This window comes from Anser cygnoides, chromosome 19 (genome assembly GCF_040182565.1).
Source record: "Anser cygnoides isolate HZ-2024a breed goose chromosome 19, Taihu_goose_T2T_genome, whole genome shotgun sequence".
Taxonomy (NCBI): domain Eukaryota; kingdom Metazoa; phylum Chordata; class Aves; order Anseriformes; family Anatidae; genus Anser; species Anser cygnoides.
In genome coordinates, this window is record NC_089891.1 from 8,544,068 (window position 1) to 8,559,693 (window position 15,626).

The following is a 15,626-nucleotide window of genomic DNA, read 5'->3' on the forward strand; positions in this document are numbered from 1 at the left end:
GGATATTATTGTTTGCTTATGTAGCATCGTATTTTTAACTTCTGCGCCCTTCGGTGTTATGTTACATTGCATTTTAAGGTCTTAGAATTATTTTGAGGCTCCCCATAATTTTTTATTTGTGTAGAGATGTTTTTCTTTCTCTCTTGTCAAGTCGAGAACAATGATCTAGAATAAGGAGAAAGCCATGAGAATATTGTTGCTACTTGGCCTGAGTTTCCCGAATGGAAAATGAAGTGGCTTAAAAAACAGAGGAAGATTTTAGAACTGAATCACTTGTTTGCTGTAGTATTACAGGAGTCTATGTTCTGTGTGTGTACACAGACACGGATACAGTCCACATAACTCTTACACTCAGACCCCATGAGATTTTTGTAAACAAAACCTGTTTTCAGTGCTTTATCCTATAGACTTTGCCCATAAAAATATTCACTTTGTGTTTCACAGTTTGCAAGAGTTTGCAAATGCTGTTACAGACCTGTGCTTAAGTTTTTCTCCTCCAGTCCTCTGTATCCAAACACTTGTGTGCAGCATACTAAAAGGTGTATTAATAGCTATTCCTCTGACATGTGTCTGGGCATACTGTCCTCGATGCAGCAGAATTATTTCCCGTGTGCAGTCCTTCAGTTGCTGGTTGGACTTTGGGGCCAGCAGGAGTGGTCAGGTCTGCCTTGGGCCTGTTCTCTTTAGGAATCTGTACGTGGGTACTGGGTGGGAGCTTTCTTTGAAACCAAAATTTAAAGGGATTTTTTTTGCACATTTCTTTTCCCTGCACACCCATTTTTTCCAGAGAAGACTGTCTAGCAGCCACAAAACGGAAAAGTATGTGAAAGTAAGGAGTAAAGGCAAAAATCCTGTTCCTCTTCTCACAAAGAACGCCGTCGGGGACGGTTCTGCTGTCCTATTTGCAGTCCTTTTTTCCCTGCAGATCTTTAGCTCTTAACAAAGTTAATCTGCAGTGAAATCACAGAAATCTGATTCTAATCATCTGCCCTGGAACAAGACAGGGCTACAAGACAACGAGCATAGTGTAAAAATACTTTAAGCATGCAGAGCCGTATCATTAACATTAAAACCTGATGGTGTGAAACGGGGGAACCGGGGGTAGATTTCTGTGCCTCTTTAGCACGCTCCTCGCAACTCCTTGTATAAGCTCTTGGTATCGCTGGCAAGCAGCGACTTCTGCTGAGGTTGCTTGTGTTGCAGTTCAGTCCCTGGAGCTGGCTGGTAGGCTCAACTGAAGTTTTCCCTTTCATAGGAGATTTTCTTAATTGTGGTTTGCTTTGTAAAGCTGGGTAAACTGCTGGGTTTAGCTTTTGCCAGATTTAGCATAATCTGGATATTTTTTCCAGCAATAATTGTTTTCTTCCTGCGTTTAAGTAACTCTGGCAAGTTTTGCCCCTAAAAGCCCTGTTTTGGAGCACTATATAGCATAATTTGAGTTACTGGCTTTTGGTTTGGGTGCTTCCTTCAAGATCCAGTCAAAGCCTGTTGTTGCAGGGAGCGAGTGCTCAGTGTTTTGCCATCATCAGGACTTGGTAAATCTGTTCAGCTGAGCTTCTGTCTCCCTGGTCCCTTTTGGAAATCTTTTTTTTAATGGCATTTGCCAAGGTGAAAGGACACATTTTCCTTTTCAAGCAGCATTCGTCTGTTTGAATTAGAGTGGATGTAGTTGTTTATAGCTGCTACAACTGTTGATGGACTTTCTGATGCTAGGAACGTAGTTTTTCTTCATTCACCTATAATTATTAGCAACCGTTTAGATTGTAGCTGTACACACGGCATTGACAAGCCCTTTCCAACTTGTGTTTGTGCCCCAAAGAACATGCAGTGCACTGCAGCCATATTTCTCAGCATCTGGTTTATACTGTTCAGTTTTAATATTCTCTCTGAATTAAAATTCAGGCTGGAAGAGAACATTCCCTCCTGCCCCAAATGACTTTTTGTGGGTCGAATTACAAAGTAAAAATATTTTATTTTATTTTTTAAATAATATTGCTCTGAAGGCTGGGCTGGGGGTAGGCCACACTTTAGCACTTTCCAAATGCTAAATAAGATGGTTTAAGCTTCTGCTGCAAGTTGTGGACAAGCTCTTAAATTACTTTTTTAGCTCTGAAGCTTTCAATAATATCCTTTGCTCTCTGGGATGCAGGCTCAATTATTTCCCCCCACACACCCCAGTTAATAATGGGGCTTTGTTTTATTTTCACTTCTAAACTTGATGCCTCTCTTGCTAATGTTTCTGTGTGTACAAATATGCTTTCTTCGTCAGTCAGACTTGGCAATACTCAGGCCACAATAAACTAGTTCTGGGCAGTACGGCGAGACTCTATTTATCAGGGCCTTTCTGGGGAAGTTTATTACACTGTAAGAGTGACATTTTCAGCCTTCTGAAAGAGTTGGTAAATATTTGGCAGGTTCTACTCCTTCAATAAAAAAGGGGCCATATTTTATCTGTGATAAAGCCTGAAAGAAAACTATCTAGGCATTAAGGCTGGAGTTGTTGGGCAGAAGGGTGGGGTTCGTGCAGGATATTCTTTGAATTGGGCTGAGTGAAGTCAAATGTTTGCCTGCAATTTAGGAACCACTGTTCCTCTATGTTTGCAAATAGAGACCTTCAAGCCAGGGTTGTATTTTGAGTCGCAGAAGGGCACAGGGCATGGCAAGTCTGCAGGGTGTGGGTTACACATTTATACGACCGAGCAGGGACGGTTAGATTAAGCCTGTGCCTGGTATCAGCTCTGCTGCTCGGTACAGACCTTTCACAAAAGCCTGGATGTGCTCGTGTTAGAGCCTTGTGCCCTCGGTGAGGGCTGAATTCGGTGCGAGGGAAGCAGCCAAGCTGCAGAGCTCCCCTTCCCTCTGCTCTCGGAACCCTCCTCAGATGGCGAGCCCCGCGCTCGGCGTGCTCCGTGCCAGCTCCCGCTGCAGGCCGGCTCTGAAGCACGCAGAGGCAAAGCAGATGAAGGGAATGTGCTTTTCCCTTCCTGCTGCAGGCCTGCTTGAGAAAAGCCTTCCAGCTCCTGCTGACTTCATCACTTCCCTTCCCGCGGACCCCAAAGTGACGTCCCAAAGGGGAGAGGAGGGGGCAGGAGTGCCTGCGAGGGGCTGCAGGGTGCCTGGGGCTGGTCCGCAGGGGCTGGGACAGCCCTCAGCTGCTTCCTGCAGTCTGTGACATCCCTGTAAAATACCAAAGATCGGCAGCATCTGTGTGGCTTTCACAAGGCATGGGATATTTCTTTGTTTTATTTTATTTATTTATTTATTTATTTTCGACTGACAGAGGGGTTTCTGCTTTATGCCAGGGTTCAGTCGCTTTGGGAGAGGGGGGTGAAAAGGATGTGTGGGTACATGTGGTGGTACTAATAGGAGGATTACAGCTGCTAGGGTAGGGAAACCCTTCCTTGCTGAGGGCAGAATAGGCCTTTGAAATCCCATCTCCATGCCTGCACATTCGCGTGAACCTTAGTGTGAGCCAGCAACAGTGTGGAAAAGAAATCATGTGGCTGCAAACTGTAGGAAATGAGCCAGGAGTGATGATGGTGTGGAGAAAGCTTCCGCTTCCCTGCCTAACTGATGGACTATAGGATCACGGCATATTTCTTTAGCACTAAATAATCAAAATATTTCCACGACACTGCTCGGTAGCTTTGGTTTTGTATAGCCTTTCTGGATTTTATTTGTATCTTAGTGGTCTGTCAGGTTAGGAGGAATAGGTTCTTGGTTTTTTCCCTTCTGTGGCAGCAGGCAATGGGCCTTTGTTCTGCCTCTCTTCTGGCAGAAAGTCTTTCACGGTGTCCTGAAAGTCCACGTGGGCGGATGATGTGCCCACATTCCATGGCATCATGCAGGATTTGAGTATTTTCCCACTACAGATTAGTTAGTGACACCATTTATAGGTCTAGTAGGATTGAGTCCTGACTCCTAGACCATGCCCACTAGTGTTGTCATTCATTAAAATTACTGTAATTATAAAACGTCCCATCTGACCGAGGTTTTGGAGCCTCGCTCAGATGACTGCAGTGCAGCACTCAGCGGCTGGTGCAGCTGCCGTGCCGTGGAACACACACTGCTCTCCCTGCTCGCTCTGAGCACCAGCGTTACCCTGAACTGCCCCGTCTGGCGAAAAGGCCGGACCTGTGCCTCTGCAGGCAGGGCAGGGATTCCTCCAGCCCTTTTCCTAGTGAAGGTTTGGTTAAACCAAACAGCGACGTACCAGTGCCTACAGCTGTTTTGAATCTCTCTACTTGCACATTACTTTTTTTTTTTTTTTTTGTAGTTGTAGGTATGGAATTTCCTCAAACTGTAAAATTAGAAAGCGGGTTTCATTCAGCGTTATCTCTTTGCATGGTTGCTTTTAAAATACTGTGAGGAACCCAGTTTAACACACTTGAGTTTAATTCAATCATCAGTTTGTATGAGCTAATGTACAAGGGGCCCAAAGGCCTTCTAAAGTTAGTTGTGGTTTTATGTTTTTGGAAAAAAAAATCAATGCAGCTCTTTAGGAGCGTCTCTGTTGTTTTACAAAGCATGGGGCTTTGAATGCCAATAGGGTTAAGTTCAAATAGACAAGTGCAGCAGTTTAAGGACTAAATTGCAGGAGCTATTTAACACTCAGCTTAGTTAAAGCTACGATGAGGTTGGGTTAGGCAGAACTGCCGTGTGCTGGAACATCTGGAATAATATCGCACTTCCCCAAAGCGGAATTCTCTTTAAGAGCAGCAACACTTGCTGATATTTGAGAGGGTGGAGCTAGCAGCAACCTACAAATGCTGGAAAATGAATTAAGAATTTATAGAGTGAAATATTGAGACTTTGTCAGGAATCTTCATTTTGATTATGATCTGTTGTTTAAAACATCAGCTAGTTCTGGGAAGTGGGGCTTTCCAGGCTGCGGAGCTCGGTAGGACGGCTTATGCGGGGGCCAGAAGCTCGGCTCCTTGGCGCTGGGCTTTTGAATCTTTTGATGAATTCCAGTGAAACAAGTTGTGGCGAACTGATGTGGAGGTTTGGAGCCAGAATCTGCATGAAAAATCTTGCATGAAAAGAGAGATTGTTTCATCAGGAAGAATTTGAATGTAGTTCAGTTAAAATATGCTGGATTTAAAACTATAAATGCTATTTTGGTATTTTATGAAAGATACGGTTTCCTCAATTCTACCATTGTGGGTGTATTTTACACTTGAAGGATACCATAAAAGTAGATTTGAAGCCTCAGTTGCATTTAAAATATTTTTTATTACAAAATCTGCTTTGACTACAAAGATATTTTGTATAATTGTGACTTCATTTGTTAATTTTGAAGGAAATATTTCTGGAGGAGGAAAATATTCCCATGCAAATGCAACCATTGTACAGAGCTAGAAACAGAAAGGTGCTTAATCACAAATGAGCTTGCCCATTTTAGTTTAATTTACGTTATTTGCTTGATTTTATGGTTAAAGGTAATTACTGAAAAAGCTTAAGTCAGATATTTATGGTATCCAGTTTTTTTTCCAGTGTCGTGGATTATTCAGCGATGCAGTTAATGGTATTTTACATATTGTATTTAATATATCTGGAGTGCCAGTTTCACATGAGTTACAAAGCCTCAAAAACCAGCTTGAATCTGCATTTTAAAAACAACTTAAATTGACTTTTTTGAAACAATTGCACTGAAAACAAAATTCCGTTGAATAAATAAAATTGAATTTCTTAAATCTGAGAAATCTGAGTTAGTGAAGAGCTTCCAAAAAAGATTGTAACAAAGGAGCAGAACTTCACTGAGTCATTTCACAATGCTAGCTGCGACTCCAAGTGCTACACTGAGACTAGAATTACGTTACTCAAAGGCCCAGCCTAAATTTAACTCCAGGATTCGCATACTGCACTCACTTCATTGGGAGAGTTTGGTTCGCGTGTAGCATATTTGAGCTAGTTTTGCATCTCCTTGGGGAATAAATTATAGGCTGAATGAGAACATTCACACACATTTATGACATTAATGCTATATGCAGTTGGAGGTTCTGCGTGCATGTAGCCTTTAAAACTAATGCTATCGCTAGCCTCCTTCCAGGACTTTATTTAATTTCTGTATCAATGGCTGCTAAGGGCAGAGAGACAACATTTTTCCTGACAGTGTGTCTTGCAAATTTCTTTAGGAACATAGTAGGAAACTTCTCCCTTTAAAATTTCCACTGCAGTGAACTCTTCTCTGCTGCCCCTCGCCCCCAAAACGCTGCCCTGTGCCAGTAACTGCACTCGTGTAGCTCGTTGTTTCACATGCCCCAAATAAAAGTGTACTGATTCCAGAGCGTAGGGAAAGTGCTTAAGAGCCAGTTTGGGGTATTATGTAATAGTAGTTACATAAAGTTTTGGATGTCTTTATACTTCTGAGGCACTACTGCCTTAAAAAAAAAAAAAGTTTCATTTCAAAACATCTGATAGGAGATTACATGTAAAATATGAATTGGGATTGTAGATTGTCTACATCACAGAATGAATTTACAGCTCTCCAAAGAAGCAGCAGGTATGCCCACTGCTAAATAAACCTCTCCTGTATGCTAGTGGAGATATTGTGATATCGTGATCTGCACCAGCTCGGGTTTTGTTTTGTGCTCTGTAGTTTTGGTGACTGGTGATGTTTTTGGATGAACAGCCTGGAGTTGTACCTTTATTGTTTTAGAGCCCTGTGTTCATAAATGAGTGTTTGTAAATCTGTAACTTCCAAACCTTTTCTAACTTTGAAGTGCGTTTTACAAACGGAAATATTTTGTAACTAGCTAGCTAGCAGTGTTACAGCAACCCTGACTTATGGCCAGCTGCTTGCAGACAGCAAGCACAGATTTAAGTGCTTTAAAAATACATGTAACAAGGCTGTTGCAAAGCAAGGTGGGCTGAGCTGGGTGTGAATGTTGACTGCAGAGGAGTCGTACTGCCTTATACCGCTTGAGGTCCCGACCTGGCGGGCTGCAAAGAGAATCAGTGCTTTTGACAAACAAGTGGCACGGGCATGGTCCCACTGTGCCCCGGTGGGGCTGGCATGGCAGGGGAGCGGGGTCAACACAGTAAATATGCTCTTCTTGTTGTCTGTCTTCTTCCCCTTGAGTAAATCTGCACCTGGAAGGAAATGCTTTAATTTGCATGAAAGAAGTGCAGTATATCCCAGTACAGCCTCCAGAAATCATCTCCCACCAGAATGATTTCCCCATGAGCTAAAGAGATGGCTGAATACTTCTTTTTTTGTTAAATGAAATTCCCTACAACTTCACTATTCCAGGCACAGCCTTGAGCGTAGACAGCACTGCTGAGCTATTACCTGACAGCCAGGAAGGAAAAGAGGTGAAAATAAAAGCAAAACTGAGTACATTGATTGGGGTGTCCGACCTATAGTCAAATGAAAGCGAGCAGCAGGGAGCAGTCAGCACTGGCAGCAGGTTGCCACATGCAGCAGATTCTTGCCAGCCGGTCCCGGTGCCTGCTGTAGTGTCTGTAAGTCTGTCAGGGCCAAGGCAAAGCCCAGGTCTCAGTATGGCCACAGGAGGTGCTCCGAGTCCAGCTGAGGTTAGCGGGAACCCTACTGCCCGCAGCAGGGCTGGTAGCAAGGCCTCCTGCTCCCTGACTCCTAAGCAGGATTTCCCCTTTCCTGAGCATTTCTTGGCACCCCTTGCACTTGAATAGCAATGGTAAGCCTGGAGACTGGTGGAGCGTTAGCTGGCAAAGGCTCATTCTCATTAAAAGTATCCTTTTGAAAATGGCAGCAGGGCTTCTAGTTCACCCCAGGAGGCCTTCAGCCAACTCTGTATGAAGAGGAGGCCCTGGCCCAGCCTCCCTCCAGCACCAGTGGAAAGAGCTGGGGCCTTCTGGTGGGCCAATGGCTCCCTGTGCGACTTAGGCACCTGGCAGCCTTTTAACCACGTATTTCACTCAACTTGTAGATGCGTTTGATGGCTTTATCACCAGATGTCTAAAACTTGCAGGTACAAAGCTGCTCCTTTGACAAGTCACTGAGTGGCAGCGGGCACTGGTGCGGTCCTCTACAACTCAGCTGTTCTGAAGGTTGCTGTGATCCTCTGTCCCTCTGTGTGGCAGGTGAATCTGGGTTTCCATAACCTGTTCTTATGGTTCTAAAACACCAGCGATGTTAGAGACACCAGCTCAACTTCCTGCTGCCAAGCCCTGTCTAGTTGAACTAATGATATTTAGCAAATGAGGGGGGTGGTCCTGTGACTTTTATTGCTCTAAGGAGGCTTCTGGAAATACAGGGTTGGACCCCAAACCAGCTACCATTCTCAGTAGTTATTGAATCTGTGTCTAGCATGTTTAGGAAAAAGTTTCAAAGCTGCTGTTGTGAAATCAAGCTGAGATGATTTAAAAAAAAAAAAAAAAAAGGACATGTAAATTTTCCCAGACATACAGCGTTAAGGCTAAGCAGGTAGGTTTCCTAGTAATACAGACTTTATTTTTCTGCGGAAGATGTTTCTGCATTTTGCACGAAGAGCAGCAGGTTAAGCAGGGAGCAGCGCAGGCTGAGGGAGCGAGGTCACCGGGAGAGCAGTGAGGGCGCCCGGGCTCAGCAAGCTGTTTTGGGGGAATTTTCTTCTTTCCTCCGGCTCGTCCTGGTAACCAAAATAGGCACTTTTCATGAATGCACTGGCAATAAACAGCGTGTGATGGGATTAGTTAGGAGTAGCCAAAACATATATCAATTATTGTATCTGTTTTCTTTCTCCAAGGAGGCTTCCTTTAGAGACATGTGCCTCTTCTCTTGTAATCAAATCCCATGTGCACTCAGTTGCTGGTTGAAAATTGATTTGCGCATGCTGTGCTTTAATTGAAATATCCTGGTTTGTCAATATTAACTGATTTTACTGGGTGAACGTGGGGCACGGGTGTTCCTGGACTTCTGGAGGCTCCAGCTGGCAGTGCGCACAGGTCCCATGCCTGCCTTAGGAAACAGCTCCTGTCCCTCCAACCTCTGCATCAGGGATTTCCTCAGTCATTAAAGAGGCAGTTGTGTCTTGAAAAATGGAGCTTTCTGGTCTTTTCTGATCTTCTGCTTGCTCCTCCCTGCAGGCTGGATACAATTTGAACTTCCTGAAATTAGTATGAATTAGGAATAAATCTTTGCTGGAAAGGTGGAAAAGTGCAGTGAAAAAATCCCCAGGATAGGTACGCTGTGGATAATGAAATGTGAATTTACGTGACCACCCATGGCTGATGCATATTTTACGGCTGAGTTTTTCTATGTGATGAGTCCACAGCTAGCAGTGCAATAGTTTCAGTAATAAGCTTCAGATTTCTTTTGAGGACTTTGTAAACTCCTCAGACATAAGTGAACTAATCCCCAAAATGTGCATATTAAACAAATGTAAGTTGTTACCTAAAGCCCCATTTAGGCTCAGTAAGAACTAAGCCCAAAGCTTTTTAAACACACACAAATGATAATAATTAGCTCCAGTTTTAATGCTAATAAATTCTGATAATATCCCTACTGTTGTAATACCCGTAATCAGTATTGGTGAGGAAATGTGGAGAATAGGTACAAAAACTCTAATGGAAAAAAAAAAAATCAGAAACCAGACTTGAAGTGAGTTGTTGGGAGTGTATGACCATGGGAACAGTCTTATATTCTTTCCACTTGTTGAGCCTCAAAGAGCAGGAAAACGGGGAGCACAGGAATACCAGTTAGATCCTAAAGGCTCTGGGTCAGTGGTGTGCTTAAGCACATGCTTAACTTCAAGAGTATGATTAATCGCATCCCTGGTCCACAGAGTAATTAAACTTGTGCCTAAGTACTCTGTACCGCGCAGCTCCAGCCTGCAGGCGTACTCTGCATACTGTGCCTGAGAAAGTGGTGAATCAGAAAGTCGTTTTTGGCTGGAGTTTGGAAAAGAGCTTGAAAGAGCTGGTTCGGCACCCAGGTCTCATATTTGAATAGCTATGGAAAAGCTGCTCTTGTTAGCAGAGCGCTGTAAGTAGCGAGGTGTGGCCATTTACTTTATGGTAATGCCTTAGTTTTGTTTAAAGTGAAATTATTTAAAAAGCCCTTCTGCTGAGCAATTTCCTTCTGCTCTCCTGTTCTTTACTTCCCTCCGTGCCAGCCAGACCAGGTTCTGTTCCAGCAAAGCCTGAGCTGGGCAGCCTCTGCCTGGCTGCTTCTCTCCCAGCTTGCTGCTTGCAGCGCTGGAGATCCAGAACGGGAGGCAGCGCGGGCGGGTCGATGCCAGCAGTGTGCCTGCCTTTCCTGCGGTGGTCAGCCCGCGCACAGACCTGCAGCACGCACTCAGCTGGGACCTGGCGGGCATCTGTGCGCAGCTGCCTGCTGGCTGGGCACCTGCAGACCTGCGGGGCCGCAACCTCTGCTCACGCCACACTAGCAACCTGAGTAGCCGATGGCTGCGTGCTTCGCCTGGTCCTGGGCAGGGCTTTGGCCTGGGACTCTTCCAGTCAGTCCTGGATCTGGTTTGAAAGCCTGTGTGGGCCAGGGGCTGTTATTAACAGGCTGTTTGGATGTGGCTGCCGTGTTTTGGTGGCTGGGAGACTTCAGGCTGGGCTGTTTGGCCCCCGCACTGTTTAATTTACTAGCAGTCATGAAGCCTCCTACAGCCAGAGCTCCTCCCCTAGAGCTCTTTCCTAGCGTTTTCCCTTCCTGTCCCCTTCCTTGTGCCAACCAGTTTAATGCATTATTAGTCTTCACACCAACAGCTCCCTTCTCGGTTGCTTTGGGTTTATTTTGCCAATGCGTTTGTTTGGCCGTGCCATCTAACCCCACAGCTCTGCCATCCTCTCTTGCCACTCAGGGTGGGTGTAATGTGGCAGCACCTAGAAGACTTTTTGATGACTAATTGTTTTATTTTATATACTTAAAGACAGTTAAGTGCTTTAGTTTCCCTGTTCTGTGAGGCCTCTGCATATAAATGCTCATGGGACATAGTCACCATAACGAGGCAAGTCAGCGCCGTATTAAATGCTACCGTTTGAACTATTGGCTCCTACATCGCTGGAAGGTGGGAGGGTAGTTTTCCAAGCAGACTCCATGGAAAGTCTGTGTAATGTGTTTGATTATCCAACCTTGTCATTTTCAAAGGGACCAGTCAAGATTAACAGGGCCTAAATGTACCATCTCCTAAAAATAACTCTGGCTTTCCAGCTCCTCTGCTGATGTTGGTGGCAGGGCTGGGAGAGAGGAGGAATGATGCTCCAAACTGAAGGGTTCAAAGAAAATGAAGATGGGTCCTCTTCCATCAGTGCTCAAGGGTTTGTTCGTTGTAGGGTTCCAGTGCAATGAGGACAAAGAGCTTTGAGTTCTATATGGAGGCTGGGCAGCTCTCACCACTGAGACAACGGCAATTGAGATGTCTTCTGGTAACTGGCAATGTGAGAGGCTTCCTGAATTTAACTGATGGATGTATTTTTATTTCCTTCATCCAGAAGAAGACTCAGCTAGCATGGTGACTTCTGGAGCACGCTTGGGCTTGCACAAAGGACAGCCTGATCAGAGTCATAGTTTGTGCTGGCAGCACCAACACTAATAAACACCACTATTAGTAACTTGTTCGTTGCTGAAGGGATTTCCCAAACACCATGTGCAATTGTGCTGCCTCTCATGGGGGCAGGTCTGGCTTGGGATGGACTGGACCATACTTAGTCATGCATTTGTCCTCTTGCACTGCACAGTTAATATTTTATCGGGGACCGTTCATATAATTTTCAAGATGATGATCAACCCAATCTTGGTTTTGAGAGAAAAATCTGACAAAAGCCTCTTTTCAGAAAAGTAAATCCCATAACTGTTTTCTGGAAGCCAGCACTTCTCCAAAGCAGCCCATTCATTTCAGGGCCATGTTGGTATCAACTGGTTCTTGGGGCTCTGCCCACTGGTTCCTTCATCTGCTGTCAGCTCCGGTCTGGGGACGTATGGAGTGCACAGTCCTTGGAGCACTGGTGTGTTTTCTTCCTCTTCTTCCAGCTGCCTAGAGTCAGCTCTGCTGCCAGCGAAAACCAGAGGCTGAAGCTCTTGTCTGGGCTGAGCAGGATAGGCAGCTGTTGTCAAAAAGGCCGGAGTCTCTCCTGCGGGTGGGTGTTTTTCATTTGGTAATACCAGTCTATTCTAGCTGAGGATCTGTCCCTTTGTTTTGTGTATAGGACAATTTGTTTTCAATTTTTGTTTCTGAAAGGAAACTGTCAAGACGAAATTCACACTTAAAAAAATTAAGGGAAACAGCCCTTTGTCCGTTCCTTACAATCCCCCTCAATGACTAAAGCTGGAAGAATTCTAGAAACTGCAGTCACTTTTTACCTTCGGTTTGTTTTTGTGCAGTTCTTGCATTTTTTGAGTTTCAGATCCAACACACCAAAAAGACTTCAGTCCCTAATCCTCCTGATAACCCCAGTGTAACCCAGAGATTCGCGCTCTGATGATTCAAGTCTGATTGTGCCTCGTCTGGCAGTGGGACTGGGGCAGCATGGAGCAGAGAACAGCTCGGGCAGTTGGTCCCTCTTCCAGCACACGCAGCCCTGTGCTGGCTTTGCAGTCCAAGAAGGAACACGTGAACCCTCTGCAAAGGGGCTTCTCTGGAGCAGGATGCATCCATCCTCTCTGGAGTCTGCCATGCACGTGAAATTAAAGTGGAGTGAGAAAGCCTCGGCAGGCCGACATCTGCAGCGACTCTGCTCTTCTGCACCCTGGCCGTGCTCTGTCTGCTCGTGGCGGGGTGCTGGCCGCTGGGGAGCCCGCTGTGTGCCCGGGGCAGGGGCTCCTCTGGTTGTCTTCTGTGTCAGCACAACAGCAAGGGCTGCAGACCTGGTCCTTGCCTGGGGTTCCTTCCAACTACAAAGAGCTGTTTATTGTCATTCCAAGAAATAAAATAAAAAAGAGAGAGAGAGGGAACTTTTTGAAAATAATAACAGCATGCATCTCATTTTAATTTTAGTCCTAGAAACTACTTGATGCTCATTACAAAGGAATGGATTCCTTAAATGAATGAAGCAGCCATGAGTGCTGCTTTCAGTGGGGAACTGCAGATGCTCTGACTCATGCTTTGCTTCTTGCAGGATCTGGCTTTTATGCTTCATTTAGGACACCAACGTCATTAGCATTCAGAGGGCTCCTGCTTTTTCTTATTATACTGCTGTTATAATTTTTTTAAAGATGCAAATAATATTTGGTTCAGAATCATGGCTCATGTTTTATTACCAAATGGGAGCATAATGCTTGCTTTCATTTGACTTCCAAGCCTTAGAAGAAATTCAAAATGAAAATAAGGTGTGGCTCTGTACAGTGATGAGGGGGTCTCAGGAATTTTTTGGATGCCAGGTTGGCAGCTTCTGTGGAGCATCATCTGCTGATAGAAGGGGTGAGGTTGTCGCCTTGTGTTACACTTTGTGGATCTTTGTGACTGCCCCAAACCTCGGTGTTTCCATTGCATGCAAAACAGCTGCACCAGCCTGCCGCCCGTGTCCCTGGAGATGGCATGTTTGAACGGCAGCAGCTCCAAACAAGATGCTGCTCTGCACAGCTGAACGTGGCAGCTCAGCCTCATTGTTTTGGAGCTGAATGCTAACGCAGCAGCGAGCGACTGAGTCCCGCGGAGTGCTTGGGCTGGGAAGGGGAAGGGGGAGCTGTGCCCTGTGAGATCCCTGCTGGATCGTACCTCGCAGGTCTGCAGGGATAATCATCAGTCGTGTTCTTCCTAGCCTGTAACTGGAGCGGGAAGAGGTGTCCTTTGCTGAGGGACAGGACATATTTAATGCAAGCAAAAAGAAAAATAGTGCTGAGAGTCCTCGGTTGCTGGCTGTGCTACAAAGGCCCTGGAAGCCCTCAAGGTACTCACCAGCTTGCGGGGGTGTGTGCAGGTCCACGGCAGGGATGGGCCCATCCCAGCACCCTGCACAGAAAGCTCGTGGAAACAGCAGAGCAGAAGCACATGTGGGAATCTGCTTATGGTTTTTGTTGAGTCCACTTCCATCAAAATTTACATTACTGATGAACTAAAAGGAAAGTGTTGCTCCTTGCCCTAAGGACGGGCTGGGCTGGGCTGGGCTGGGATTTCCAGGAGGATTTGTAAATGAGGGTTGAAAATTCCCAGCCAACTACTTGGCACCTTTTTAGTAGGAAACCTGTAGGTTCCTTTCAAAGATTGCTTAAGCTGAAAGCTGTTGAGAAATCGGTAGTAATTAGCTAATTAAAATCCCAGCTTTATTAATAAATCAAGAGCAACTGCTCCTGCAATTGGGCAAGCAGGTGTGACCTGCTCTCACTGTGGCTTGGCACCCCGGGGGTGCTGGTGCACGAATGCTGGGTGCTGGTCAGGTCTGGGGTCTTCGCGTGTCCTGGACGCAGTGCCAGGGTGCTGATTGCCCATGACATGTGTGCTTGCAGGCGAGGCATTGCTTCCTTTTGCCCCAGCAGTTTGGGGCACTTGAGGGTTTCTTGTGGCGAGCTATGCCAGGCTTTGTTTGATGGCATTTCTGCCGAGTGACAGACGAGCCATCTGGCGTTACGCTGAAGTGCAGCACGGCGTTTGCTCAGGAGGGAGCCTGCAGCGATGACAAAGCAGTTCCACACCTTCCTGTCTGTGTCACGGCTGGTCACTGTGCTCGGGGCGGCTGCGGGGCCGGCCAGCAAAGCCAGCAGAGACAGCACAGCCATGCTGGAGAGAGGAGCCCGTCAGACCTCTGCCCTCCTAGGGACCTGGAGGGGACTGAGCGGCAGCAAGAAAAATGAGGGACTTTCAGGGGCAGCTGTGTTTTACTAACCCAGTCATAATGCCCCTAAAAATCCTTATTGTTCTTGCAATGGTCAACTGTAACCTCCAGCATGGGGAGGCCTGGAAGGTAAGCATGAGCGCCTGGGGCAGGACAGGCAGGAGGGTGCAGGCGTGCCCTCAGGAGGGAAGGCTTGCTTGCAAGCCACGGTAGTGTTACAGGCTGCGGAAAGTTTGTGGTGGAGGGGATCGGAGCAGCCTCGCTGTCGTGGGCTGTGGTATGGAGGGTGTGTTTCTGTGTGAAGCTCACGGCATGAGACCTGACAGTCAGAGTGGGTTAAACGAAACAAACTTTAGTGCTTTCCCTCTCTGTCATGTCTGTCTTTTGTTTTCCCCTCCCAAGAGTGAAATGCAACTGGAGATATTCCCAACCCGAGACGCGGCCCCTGCCAGAGCTGCTCCAGCGGGAGAGGTGTTGGCTGTGAGCAGGGGCAGGGTGTGCCCAGAGATCCACCTTCGCTTCGCGGGGCGAGTGATTCCCCTGGCTCCAGGACAGTCAGCCACGGGAGCCTGGGTGCAGCATCACCGCCGTGCTTGGGCAGCAGGCAGCACCCACTGCTCCACTGCTGGCCTTGGGGATGGGCTAATTAACGGCCACCGTGGGGATGGGCTAATTAACGCCCACCGAGCAGCCTGCCCATGTCGCTGTACCCATTTCTGCACAGCAGCTTGCTTGCAGACAGACGGACTCTATCCTGCCAGTGCTCCTGCTCATGCCTCTTCCTGTAATCTCACAGGACTGTACTCCCATGACTGATTTCTGTCATAAGTTCTTAAAAAAGTTTTCTCCAGATTCCAGGACAGTGATGTGTGCTAGCTTATTTTATCTCATTTTTTTTCAGTATTAAATTTATTCTTTTCATGTTTGTGAAAGAGTTGGTG

The 15,626-nt window shown here is 46.2% G+C and overlaps 1 protein-coding gene across 8 annotated transcripts in view; it reads left to right on the plus strand.

Annotated features, from left to right (window-relative positions):
- The window catches only part of RAB11FIP4 (RAB11 family interacting protein 4), a 179,822-nt gene that overhangs the window by 142,380 nt on the left and 21,816 nt on the right, over positions 1-15,626 (plus strand). The window lies entirely within an intron of this gene.